We start from the raw sequence: 14,259 nt of genomic DNA on the forward strand, positions 1-14,259 counted from the left end.
CTTAATTTATAACCTTTATAGTTTAATTTAAGGCACAAAAAAATAAGCCTTGTTATCCGGCCAATTCCTAGAAGCACCCTTGTTCTGGATCCACACCAAAATTTAATGAGTTTCCACAGCCCAAACCCCATCCGTCGACAAAGTTTAGTATAACTCTGTCAAGTACTTTTTCCATAATCCTGCTAAGGAACAAAAAAAAAACATTGCGGAAGTAAAACTTTATACTTGAGTTATACATTTACGTACATTTTTAGCCCCATTAACGTCGAGTCATCCGCTCATTTTGTGCTGTGAACAAAATCCACCCGCGATCTGTCATTTATCTCTCAGACAGAGAGAGAGAGAAAAAAGAAGTCTAATTATAAAACGTCTGTTGGTGAGGAAGTGTTGGCTTTGAAATGTGCCACATTTATCAGTTGTCTCCCCTGTCTCTTTTCTCCTGTCAAACACAAAAGCCCGGCACATGTGTGCACAAGTGTGGATATTATCCATGCTGCGGGGACCTAGTTTCTTTTTTTATTTATAGGGTCAGATTATTTGGTCTTGTGGTCCCCGAAATGTTTAGCACCAACAGAGTTTTAGGTCGTTACATGGTTATTGGTAGGAAGTAGTTACCAAGAAGGTAAGAGGGGGTCTTCAGAAAAATGTGTCGTCCTAGAAGAAGCTGACAGGCGATGTGCCACTCATTCTGTTAATTTCCTCAAAAACCGTTGGCCTCCTGCGTGAGCGCTCGCTCATGCTCAATCAACAACATATTCGCCAAAGCGTCTGCAGCTCCAGCTGTGCGCCTCAGTGAATTGTGGCTGTTAGTCCTTTTGTTCTTTCACAATCGTCTTCAAAAGCCTAACCCTGATATTGAAGGATGTGGCCTTTTCATGATCAAACACTGAGAAGTTCTGATCCAGTTTTGTCACTTTTGAACTTTTTTATCGTATTTATTGTGTTGCTATTTTTAGGTCTGGAGGCCCTAAACTAGGCCCTGGTTATATAAATACACACATCAGTATAAAGCAGCATACTGCACTGCTCTATTATACTGACAGCTGTGTCACATAAAATGTTTGATGGACATTTTATTTGTCTGTCAAAGAGAAATGTTGATTTGCTTCCTGGGGGTAAAAAGAGAGAACAAAAATGTCTTGTCAGCATCAGTTGCTGAAAATCAAATTGGGAAGCCAAGGTTGCAGATTTTCTTCCCTTTTTTTTAGGTTTGTTGTGATGCATATCCACCTTTTCTGCTTTTTCAAGTCCAATTGGGCTTTCATTTAAAACAGGAAGTCCCAGCCAAGCAATCTGGCTAGACTTTTGCTGGCAGTGCATTAAAAATAGTTGCAAGCTAACCAGACTGCTAATTACCATCTTTGTGACTTTTGCCTTTCAAAAATAGATCAAGACCAAGATATTGCAATACTTGCAGCTAATGGCCAATTTTAGATATTCCTTAGAGTTAGGGGTGTCCAGATATAGCAAGAAGTCTAAAAGTGTACATCTAATATTGTGTTATTCACCATCTTGCCAAACTTGGATGATTCAAAAAGTTGCAAATGTAAAATGTGTCACACAAACACACATGAAGTGTTTATAAAACAAGTTGTATCAAACCACAGGTAAACGCCTGATAATATGCAAAACTAAAGGACAGATTTTTTATCGAATCTTCTTGGGGTCTAAGATATGATCCAAGGAGTTATTCAGGATTTTCTTAAGTTTGGGTATTGCTGCTTCTGATGTACAAGCTTATATTTTTGATAACTCATAGTGATTTACTTTTTAACATGATGCTATAAGACAGGGGGAAACAGATGAATTCTGCTCTTTGCTGAAATGCTTGTCTCAGCGAATATGTACAGTAGAGTACTTATATAGTACAGTTTCAGTACTTGTCTATGCAGTACAATATAAACATGCAATCATAGAAATATGCAGCAGAAGTGGTCAGACATGGACACATTAAGAGCTGCAGTTTAAGAGACACTGTTACGTCCCACTGCTTGCCAAGTGGGATTTTTTCGTTTTAAAGATTGCGCAAAGATATATCGAGATGGTTCTCAGGGAACTGCTCGGTAAAAACCCACCCTCTCCATTTATTTTTCCTCTTCTGTCTCTACCTCTCTGTCTCCTGCCCTTCCATCCATTCATCTCTCATCTTCTCTGAGCACTAGTCTGGCCCTCTCATACATTTTAATGGCAGCAGTTGCGATCCTGCTGGTCAAGTGAAAAAAAATAAAATTCAAATGCGACCACTTGTGTTGAATAAATACATAATTTAGCAACACAAGTCCTGTTCAGCGTTGTGGAAGAGACAAGATAAATATTTCAATTTCTGAACAGAACATAGAATGGGATTAAGTCGGGAGATGAGATGCTGAGTTGTGCGCAGCGGCCAATGCTTAATTTAAGTACTGTTTCTGAAAGAGTCATTACAGATTTTGGTCTTGTGTAAATGCAGCACAGAACCAACTGCTGGTTGACAGCTCACCACGGGACTCATGTGCACAATTTATCTGGCAGGTGCAAGAAAATTGCTTTGGAAAATAAAAAACGAGCATATGGTTGATGGAAAAAAAGACAATACTGAAGCGGTAACTGCAGCAACAACTACACTGCTGTCAATCTGTGTTTTAAACATAGACACTGAGTCTTAGGAGGTTCGAGAGAGAGTCGTGCACTTGCCTGAACCAAGTGTCCTTGAGCCTAAAAATCACATTTCCTCATCTAGATGAGCTGAATGATGATTTCCTTTTGATGGCTGATGCTGAATGATGAGCGATGGGAAACTGTTTGAACGTGCTTTGTAGTGTGAGGCGCTCTGAGTGGTCATTAGAACTGGAAAAGTGCCATATTAATTCAGGCCATTTAGCATTTATCCATCCATCCGTTTTCTCAGAGCATATGGGGGTCAACGCTTCCTTTACACATGTCATGTCCTCAGTGTCCTACTGGAGGATCTTAAGCATTTTCCAGGCCTGATGGGATGTATAAATCTAGCAGTGATTGATGGCTCAGCGAAGTTCAGTGTGCATGGGATATCTCTACAGGTGAGGGACCCCGGAATCATCCCTGTCAGTGGTTCTACACTGAGCCTCCTCCAGATCTCTAAGGCTACGTTCAGATTACCACGCTGAAGTGATTCATTTCCATCCATCAATCCATCGATCTTCTACTGCTCTATCCTTCACATGAGGGTCGCAGAGGGATCCGTGCCAATCTCAACTGACATAGGGCGATAGGCGAGGTACACCCTGGACAGTTCGCCAATCCATCACAGGGCCACATACATAGAGTGTCCAAGTTACCTAATCCCCATATTGCATATCTTTGGACTGTGGGAGGAAGCCGTAGAACTCATGCACACACAGGGAGAACATGCAAACTCCATCAAGAAAGGCCCTTATTCTGACCAGGTTGCGAACTCCTGTAAGTAACGGGACTCATGCCGAAATGGGTTTTTCTCCGCAGGGTGTCTGGGTTCTCCCTTACAGATGGGTGAGAAGCTTGATTATCTGGGAGTGGCTTGGATTAGGGCCCATAGTTTCCTCCGCATCGTGAGGAGCCCGATGAGGCTTCCTGGACACCTCCCTGGTGAGGTGTTGAAGGCACGTACCACAAGGAGGAGGCCATGGGGAAGACCCAGGACTCGCTGGAGAGACTATGTCACCCGGCCGACCTGGGAACACCTCAGGATTTCCCCCAGAAGAGCTGGACAAAGTGGCCTGGGAGAGGGAATTCAGGACATCTCTGCTCTTTATATAATGCTTTTCTAGTCTCCACTGCTGTATTCACCATTCCATATATCTCATTTCTATCAAACAACTTTTATACCCACTGACTTTAACTGGCTCTACCATTGAGCCACCACCAAATGAATCTTTTGGGGTATTTTCACTTTGACAGCTCATAATATCTGTATTAAATCTGTATAAAATCTGTATTTATTGATATTATAATATAATATCAATAAATACAGAACCGCCTTTCATTTCAATGACTTGCACTCGAGTTGATCGACGTTATTTAGACAATCACACGCTTCATTTGTCTATGTATGTGATCCATAATTGCATTTCTTTCTAAAATAAAATGCACCACACATCACAGTGCACAAGTATCTAGAATGCATATGAAACAAAACAAATCAAAAAACATCAGTGTTTAGTGTGCAAAGCAGCAACAGCAGCGCCTAACACAGATGAGAACACACAAAAAGAGAACTGCCAGTGATTATGTTTACATATAAGACAGAAAGAGTTGAGATGTGACTCAGTGGGTTGAAACCTCATCTCCTGCCTATTACCAGGCTCTGTGAGCCAACATGTCGCTCGGATTCAAGTTAGAAAGTGAGGGCGAGTTGTGTCGCTCTGCATACCATGTCTTTTGATTGTTTTCTTTGTACAGGAAAAAGAAATCTCGTCCTTTTAAGCTGAAAAGACAGACTTCAAAGGGTAACGCAGTCCCTACTTAACTTTGCTGACTTTTAATGTACTGCAGGTTTGATGTCCTCAAGTGGTTCTGGAACTTCTTGTGAGCATTTTCTACATCAATAACTTGGATTGAAAGGTCACATCATTACTGGAGCACACAAAAAACATGAAACAAGAGGAAGCAAAAACCTTGGCTAAAACCATTAATGCAAAATGGTACAGATGAGTCATAATCACAGTAGCTTTGTTTGTACAACCACCTACTTTTACTGATTACTCCCATTGCCATGGAGACCGTTCCACACAAAAGGGAAGGCTCATCTCATGCCACTTAAGGATATTCAAGTAACTGACAAAAGCAGGTTTAAATTCACTATTTCCTGTACAAGTGCATGGTTTCAGAGGTAGATGGTAAAAGTAGATGTATAGTATAGTATAGTAAAGTACAGTAAAATACAGCTTGGTTTGAGTAGAAAGACCAAGTTCCTTACTGACATGCTAAAAAAAAATGTCAATGTATGTAAATTGTGTGCATGTGCATGGAAGTTGTGGGAGTCAATATTGAGTTAATTTATTTTAAATGATTAATGCAGGATTAATTGTTCCAGTGAATAGTTTAAGTAGTTAACCATTGGCCTTGAGTAAATATTCTTATAAGGATTGTGGTATTGTGCACCTTTGATGTTATTAAAACCTCTAGTTTATTAGATAAAGGGTACCCTTGATAGAATGATAGAATCTGCCTCGGTTGACGTGTCCTTGCTGTTAAATCTATAAATCTTGTCATTCACTACCTGGAACATCGAGGGAATATTTATATTCGAGAGGCTTGGATATATGTGGATGGAAATACATGTGCAAATCCTTTACATGACTTCCTCGCGTAGTTGATTGACGAATTGAAACAGTCAAACCCATTGGAACCTGCCTACAGCTAACAACATTGGAATTAAGTGTTGCCACTACAGTAATATAAACATGAACGTGTGTCTTAGCTTTGGAAAGTATTACTAAAAGACGAAAGTAAATCCAAAAGTAAGCATTAACTGGACTTTTCAGTCGAGTCAAGAAGTGAATTCAGGTTACTGCATCATAGAAGACATGCGGTTGACAGAGTTGAGCAGAACACGCCCTGTCTGAGGATGCTGTCCACAGCAGCACGATATGTCTGTGTGCACAGAGCATATCCAAACATGTCAGTTTCTTCCTGCTCTGTTGCTCAGTCCCAAAATCAACAAGCCGATCCACAGTTTTGCTGACATTCGGTAAAAAGTTGCTAGCTTTGCACTCCAATGACCGGTCACCTTTCTCTCACTGTTAGGCTTTTTTTTGGTTGTCATTGGTCGTCTTATCACGTTGTCTCATCAACAAACTCCTGGATAACCCCATGTAGAAGAAGACATTCAGGCACACAAAGAGGATATAAAAGAATCCCTTTGGTGGCTGGGGTACGGTACAAGTACAAGATCACAAACATGCTTACACATCTGTTTCATTCTTCAGGGAACACAAAGTTTAGACCTTCAAGCATTCATGCTCCAAGTACTGAATTGATGATTTCAGTAACCTCACGTGGAGGATAAAGCGGTAGAAAATGGATGGATGTTTTTACACATATACTGTAGACACTAGGCTTGATGTCCGTGAACATTATAGGGAGGAGTGGGCTATTTCAGCGTCTGTGTACCTTGTCATTCATTTCTAGGTCACTAGAAGAAGTGGAAAGTGGACGCTTGGCTGAGCTTGAGACATGCTCAACGAAGGATCGTCACATCACCATCCACATGAGTGCATGGATCCATGTGCATGTGTGTGAGTGGAAGCAGTGAAGCAAAGGACCTTCTCCATAACCCAAACACACACACACACACACACACACACATCTCTCAGATACACATTTATGTGTTCACTTTTTTACATCTGCAGGTCAGCTCACTTGTGTGCATCCACACAGACAGAAGAATCGGCTTCGAGTGCAATAAAAAAAGTGGCCCTTCTTTACCTGCTGTCACTTTCCACCCCGGTGCTTTGAGCTGCTACTTTGTTAAAGCTCTGCAACTGATGAGTATCAATTTCACTTCCAAAGTCTTTTTTCCCTCTCACCTGCTCTTCCTTCAGGGGCCATGTCTGAAGTGCGGGTCAGCATATCAGAACTTGAGCTTTTAAAGAAAGAAGAATCCGAATAAAGTGCAACGATCTACGTGTAATATTTATTTGGAGGTTCCAATTCTTTTTTTTATCATTATTAGTTTATTCCAATATGATACAATGGCAAAAATATAATATAGTAATAAAACAAAATGGAAGTTCTGGCTCCAATTGTGTTTTCCCTGCCTCATTTTCCTCACTAAAATAAAGGGGGAAAAGGCTGCTGTTGTGTTTTCTATTTGTTATAAGGAAACAAACTGCATTACATACATTTTTTATACTATATACAGACCTTTAGTTTGACTTTAAAAAGTCCTGCAGTGATGTATTGGGATTTATTTATGTAGCTGTAGCTTGCATTGCTTTTACTAATGTTTATATATGTTACCGATTCATGACATCCGACGAAACACTTTGCACAGCGTCCCTTGCATTAGTTATCGCATGCTCATTTGCATACTTCAGTTCAGGGCAGTTAAATGAGCTCCAGTCCTTCAGCGAGGCACAAAACCATGTTTGAATTTAGCTGCAAATGACTGAAGGCCAGCAGTAAAAAGTACTTATGCAATCTTTCAGCAGACTGTAATGAATTTAGCAAAGCGCAGATGCACGATCAGACTATTTAAACAATATGTGATGGATTCTTATCATGGAGAAAAACAAAAAGACATTTTAATTATGTAAATAGCTATTGCCATTTCTACTGGGATAAATTCTAAAACTAACGATCTTAAACTTTTCTTCTGCAGATTACTCTTGTTGAGCTCAGATGGTACAGGCACTGTGAGAGCTTTGTTTGGGCTTAGCTCCAATTAGGCTGTCCAACTCGAGATTAAGACATCAGAGAAGAAACTCTCCCAATATCTCCAGGTTTTATGTCAATGGCTCTCTTGGCTGCACATTAAGTATCCCGGACAAAAGGAGAACGATTCTGGAAAGCCTCTTAAAAATTAAAGACAGCCGAGTGCAGAAAAACGTTTGATCACTTTGGGCCCATTATGTTGATTTTTCATTGCATTCAAACTTTATTTAACTAGGAAGTCCCTCGAGATTGAAAAGTCTTTCACGAGGGGAGACCTGGACAAAACATCTGAGCTGTTACAATTCAGTCATCAGGAAAACAAACCCAATTAAATAAAATAGCCTAATTACAAAGCCTCTTAACAACTGGAAACTTAAGTTTGTAAACTTAAAGCTGCGTTTTTAGCCCATGGCATGTATATGAAACATTTCAAACAGTGAAATGTCACAAACTTAGTGATGGAGGCATCACTGGATCAAAAACTCGGGTGTGCCGTGATGTAAATTCGCTGATTTTCTCAATGGACTTTGGTCTCTTTTTGGCACTTCAAAACGTTAGTTTCCATTTAATGGCAAGAGAAAGAGAGAAATATATTCTTAAGATATTCTACACTTTCCCTCTGTCCCTGAAGGAGTGTCTGGGTCTCGCACAGGTCCAGGGTAAAGGCATAGCACGCAGCAAAGTCAGTGATGACAATGTGTCACACTGCAAACATCCTGAACGATCGCTTTACAGCACGCTGCGATTACAAAGCAGAATGCACGCGCGCATTCACACGAGCTCAGAGTCGCAGGAGAGGAGACACAATTACAAACACTGTCAGACGCACTCATCTCTGAGAAATAATTACTTTACTCGCAGCAGTCGTCTTGTGTTGAGCCTCAAAACAAAACTTCAGACTTTGACAAACTGCTGTGTTCATTATTTGCGGCACCGCAGCTCAGTCACATACCGGGGCTGCAGCCCGGAATATACATGAGGCTGAGTCTGATTATAAACTCAACTTATTGCTCGTACATGGAGTTTCTGCTGCGCTATCACTATTAAATCAAAACAGTATTAGTTCAGAGGGAAGAATTTCTGTGGATTTGGCTTCTGCTGTTGAAGAACTATTCTTTGTTGTTAGTTGTAATAAAAAAACAAACTATTTCAAAGAAAACATACTGTATTTTTATAAACATGTAGTCAACAAGAGAGCAGCAGAGTTCTTTGGAGGACCTTAGAATGCTGTACATGAATAGAAAAAGTGCAGCGGCAGCAATATGTGACAGTTTATGAGTCTTTAAGGGTTTTTTAATTGCATTGTAGCGATACACCTTAGCCGTTAATACACACAGTTCTCCCCAGCCAGATTTCACTGTTGTTCCATGTCTCCTCTGAAAATTAGATATCACACAGTCTAACATGATTATATACAGGCTAATACGGAATGATGAAAGGTTGTTTTTGATGGTAGGGATTACTGCGAGAGAAAAAAAAACACTTGGTAATATTTGCTATAACTGGCAGCAAAATAACATGGAGAGTAATTTCTAATTTGTTTTGTCTGTTAAGACAAATAACAAGGCTGGTCTGACAGGAACAGTTCAGAGCGAGTAACTCGTCAGTCCACTCGGTGCCTGCCAAAAATAATAGGATATATGGCTGCCAAACAAAAGGGCATACTTCTGTGTTCATTTGTGTTTCCTCATACAGACATGGAACAAAAAGAAAACTGCAGCTACTGTATGAGTTTGTTTGGGGTTTTTTGTGCAGGTCTTGCAACGCTGCACTTGCAAAGAGTACAGTAGAACCACAGCCAGCTTGTAATTATATATTATCACATAATGTATTTTCAAATAACTCATGCTGTCAGGTACTTTGCTGTAACAGCATCAACTCTGAGGTTTGTCTCTTAAACATCTGGTACACAAAAAAAGTGCACTCTTCTCTTTCTCTTGCTCAGTACCTGGCAAATTCACCATTAAAATGTAAAGGTGCAAGTGATGTGTCAGCTTTTAAAGTGCAAATGCAAATATTCTCCTCATATAGTGGCTTATATAATACAGTGATCAACTGTGAAGTAAAGAATTTTGGAATAAAGCCTAAAAACAGTATTTCTCCAGGGTTCTGTTGCAGGCGTGTTTAAAAATGTGGCTTAATGACACACCAGAGCCATATTTAGCATAACTCCTCCCATGCACTGTAATGATATAAAAATCCTCAGATCGCTTTATCAGTAACTCATGAGTAACTGTACCTGGTGCTGCGCTACTGCCTTTGGTTTGCAAGCTAACGTAGCTGAGACGTCTGAGAAGCGTCCATTTCCGTCCTGATAGCGCAATTACAGAGCCCCAGCCACAATATAGTAGCACGCGGCGACAAGATTTGTCGTTTCCATGCACAAACCATAGTAGGAAATTACAAATCTTTTTGCCCCAGTCATACAGAAAAGAAGACCCGACAAAAAAAAATATTTTGTGAAAAGCTCTGCCACTTCATTTAAAATTCCAAAAGATGATGTAACGAATCACAGAAAAAGAGCCGACTCCTGCTGTGAGGCTGCAGGTCATAGAGAAAGAGGTGAGGGTTGTGGCTGAATCAGCTGTGTCTGTGTTGCTTCTCTGTTTGTTTGTCAAGAGGGGGTTTGATATGGTGCATTTATGATTGTAAACACTGACGAACAGTGACAGCTACCTGCTTTGATTGAGGACACAAACCCCAAAGCAGATAATGTTGCTGAATTTACATGATTTGAAACCTAATTTTCAATACAGCAACTTTGCAGAACAAAATCTTTCAGCCCAAAGAGGGAGAGTCAGCTTTCTTGAGTCTGTTCTCACAGCAGGATAATCTGCATCTACCACTGAGCAGCCATGGAGAAGATTTATGGTCGCCTGTTCCGTTTGAAGTCAAACCACTCATCATTTTCTGACAGTTCGAACAATAAAAGTTTGTATCAATGCAAACGAAAATATACAAATGCAAACAATTAAATGGCTTTTGTCATTTTCCTTAAATAATAACTAAAAGTGAATTCTTTCCACATATTGCCTGTATGCAATGATGTCCTGGCCTTATTTCTGTCTTTTACCATTTACCATTTATTTGCCTTGCTTGCTTGATTTTGTGTTTTTTTGCCAGAGACAAGGGTGACGAGCACACACAGACGTAGGCTACGGAGGCTTTGCTGGCTGCTCTCACTACAGGACTGCAAAAAAAAAGGGCAGCAGAGAGAGAACTTCAAGGTGGGTTTGGATGAAGAGGCATGATCCGTGGCCAAATAAGAATGCCAGGTTGCAAGTCAGGGTGGGAAAAACACCCCAAAACTCAAGAGAGACCTGGCCAAATTAATCAGCAGCACAAATAAAACATGACAAAAAAAAGACATCAGGACATACAACAACATAAAAACAAACCCACGTTCATTTTTCTTCTACCTCTTTGCTTTACCTTTAATTGGAGGACTCTGACTGGCTGACAACCACTCCAAGACCCTCAAAATATAAAGAGTATCGATAAAGGACGGATGGATAAAGAAGTGGCAAATGAAAAATCAATCATGTGACTGTTTACAGGTTGATTCATATGTAGCTATGTGTATGTAGGAGGGTCACCCTAACACAGACACCTGCTGCTGCCTACTTGACTTGCCCTCACTAACGAAGGCAAACATTACCATGGCAACCCCGCTAAACACACACACACACACAATGAACCCTGCAGACTGATCATTAGAGCCATGTGATCTCTCTCCTTCGTGTCCTCTTCAACCCCCCATTGCCCTTCCTTTGAGATCCCAGCAAATTGCCTCCCCTCACTTTATCACCTCATTCTCCTCTCTACCTCCCCCCTTCTCCAGCTCCCTGAATATCTGCAATGCTCCTTTACAGCCTCCCTCCCCACTTTATCATTTCATCCACATTCTTATCTTTCACCATTTCCCAAGTGCTTTTGAGCCATCTCAGCTGCCCATCACTTTTACATTATCTGCCATCCATTCGTCAGTCTTCCCTCATTCTCTATTTCCAACTTTAGTTCATCCATCTCCTCCAATAATTAGCCAGTTGAAGGTTTTAATTAGGGAAAAGAGGAGCTTCTGTCTCCCACACTAAAGCTCTAATTGAAACCCCAATTAGTTTCCTCTGGTTGTCGGTTTGCTGAAGGTTCTGCCACGCTGCCAAAAATCTGATTTTCATCAGGAGGTGGATTTTCCTGAAGTGATTACTTTGACTCGTAATGAAATGTATTGTGGTGGTAAATCAAAAGTGCAGGCGAGAAACAGTCTCCCTTATTGCTCATGTGCATTATTGCCTCAAGCAATCGGCCTCAATCTGCCCTGGAAAATTAGCGACAGGAAGCTGTTGCAACTGGGCAAGACAAACAAAACAACAACAACAAAAAAGTCACTAAGGTAACTTGTTGCTGTGGCGATTGCCATAGCGATGGGAAAAGTCGTGGGAGAAGCAGATGCTGTCGTTTTGAGGGAGTAAGGAAATGCAGGGACAAGTGCAGAGAGTGAAATGATTTGCATGTGTGTTCTTGTGTGGGTATCTTTGTGAGGACCAGAAAACTTATAAAGCATAGGGAGTGAGGACATTTTGGGGAAAGTGAGGACATTCTTGACTGGTGCTCACAGTCGGTCAGCCCGTAAAAGGGCATTTTAAAGGTTGAGACATGGTTTTAGGGTTAGGGTAAGAACAGAGAAATGTGTTCTTTTTATCGAGGTGGCAAGAACAAGAAGAAAGTTAGTTCTGGCCAGGACATTTCATACTTCACAAGAAGTGCAGAACTCCTGAGAAGTCTTGTGTTTGTCAGACACCACACAAGAAAAGTTTCTGTCCAGATGATGCGTCAAGAACAAGGTGCAACTCCCGAACAAGGACTGCAAGAAAAATAATGAAGTCATTGTTTTGGGAGAGAGAGTATTAACAAATATATCTGAGCTTGCAGAGTAGGGCTTGTTGTGATGGTTAAGGTACAGGGATAGGAGATATATTATGTAGAGAAGTGTCCCCACTATGAATACTGTGCAAACGTTTCTGTGTTTGTGCACATGTTTTTATATCTTTATGTTGACTAAAAACCTACAAACATATCTCCTTTTTCAGGGTTAAGACCTGGTTTTAGGGTTAGAATTAGGTTTATGTTAGGAACAGGCACTTTAGGGTCTATGAAGTGTCCTCACTACTATATAAAAACAAGTGTGTGCGTGTGTGTGTCAAGCAAGAGAAAAAGGAAGAAGAAGAAAAAAAAAAAGGCGACAATGTGTTCAGCCTTCCAGCCAGTCTGAAGCCAATCAATGGCAGCTTATCAGGCTGTTCTCGGCTATGCTCTGCAGCTGAATCCAGAGGCAGATATGAGCGAGCTGAGTCTGTCTGGGACAAACTCAACAGGGGGTGAAGAGAGGGAAGGCTTAACAAGTGCAATGTATGTGGGTGAGGGCATTCAGGCGAGAGGGGTATTGCTGGATATCACAGAAGAGGACAAAGAGATGAACGAAAGAGAACATTTTTGTCAGTCAGGTGTCTCAATTGACACATAATTATGGCCAATTTACAAATAATTATTGTAATTGCATTTCTGGCAATGATTATGTAATTCAGGTTGCTAATTATCCACTAAAATCAGCTCTCTCCTATGCAATTCTCATGGCCTTAATGTGTTAATTCGACATTCACTTTTGGGTTTTCATCAGCGTATCTATGTAAACATGTTAATTTCTTCTTTCCCCATTTGTCTGTCACCGTTTTCTGCTGACTCATTTTAAAAGTCATGATAAGTGTGAACTTGGAAGTCTCTGTGTTCTGAACGGCTGAAGCCAAATCGGCTTAAATTACGGCACAGGAACATTGCCGTTAAATCTGTTTCTCGCAATTTTACTGTCATACTTCTAACTCTGTCATGAGCATTATAGCTCTGAGCACATTGTGAAGCTCAGCAGTTCCGCTGTGCCGTGCCAATCTGTTGCCAGTCTGTGACTGGACATTTTTTGTTTTTTTTTACTATAAAGAAAGAAATATGAATTATATGCAAGAGGAAAAAAAAACCTACGGTGAAACAACAAACCATTATTATCCAATAAAACATGATTTGGTAGATTTGGTAGAACAAGCCAGACAATGAACAGGCTCAAAATACATTACAGGAATAATTGAATCTTGCCGTATATAGACTGTTGTTGAGTTAATGGATGTCTGGTATAGCTGGGAGTGACAGTATTGATCACATAATTCATCTTTTGTTGCTCAACCAGGTTTTTTGCGTGTGTATGTAGGTGTTATTAAGCTATAGCTTCAGCTGAATTCCTTTTTTCGATTTAACATTCGATTATAAAAAATCACGTCAGCTTGGTGTACATGAACAAAAAAAATGGGGGGCAGTGATTTGTTTTTTTGATTGTGAGAAAAAGAGGAGGAGAAAATGAATGAATGTGTGTGTGCATTCATGCATGTGTGTCTGTGTGTGCCAGTGCATGAGTGTAATTGTTTCATTCAGGCTTTGCGCCAAACAGCTAATTGTAAACCCAAAGCATACTGAGAGCATTAGGTTAGGGGTAGTTTCTCCCCCTCTCTCCATCCCTCACTCACACACACACACATTTGGGGGTAGGGGCTGATGGAAAAGAAACAAAATCTAAAATGACAAAAGCGAGACAAATCAAGGACAGGGGGCAGAATGATTTGTGGGACAATGCTGCTTGAAAGACAAAGAGGGGGAAAAGAGCAAAAAAAAATCCACAGGTAGAATTCAGAGGGAGCCGACCGGAGTGACAGAGTCAGGGAAGAAAAAGAGGACAAACAGGTTGACTGACAGCTAATCAGACACACCAGACACCAGGCAGTGACGACAGAACGTGTGAAAAAAAAAAGAAGCTGATTGAAATAAATATAGCATATCAGAATCACT

The sequence above is a fragment of the Microchirus variegatus genome (assembly GCF_963457635.1).
Source record: "Microchirus variegatus genome assembly, chromosome: 20".
NCBI lineage: Eukaryota > Metazoa > Chordata > Actinopteri > Pleuronectiformes > Soleidae > Microchirus > Microchirus variegatus.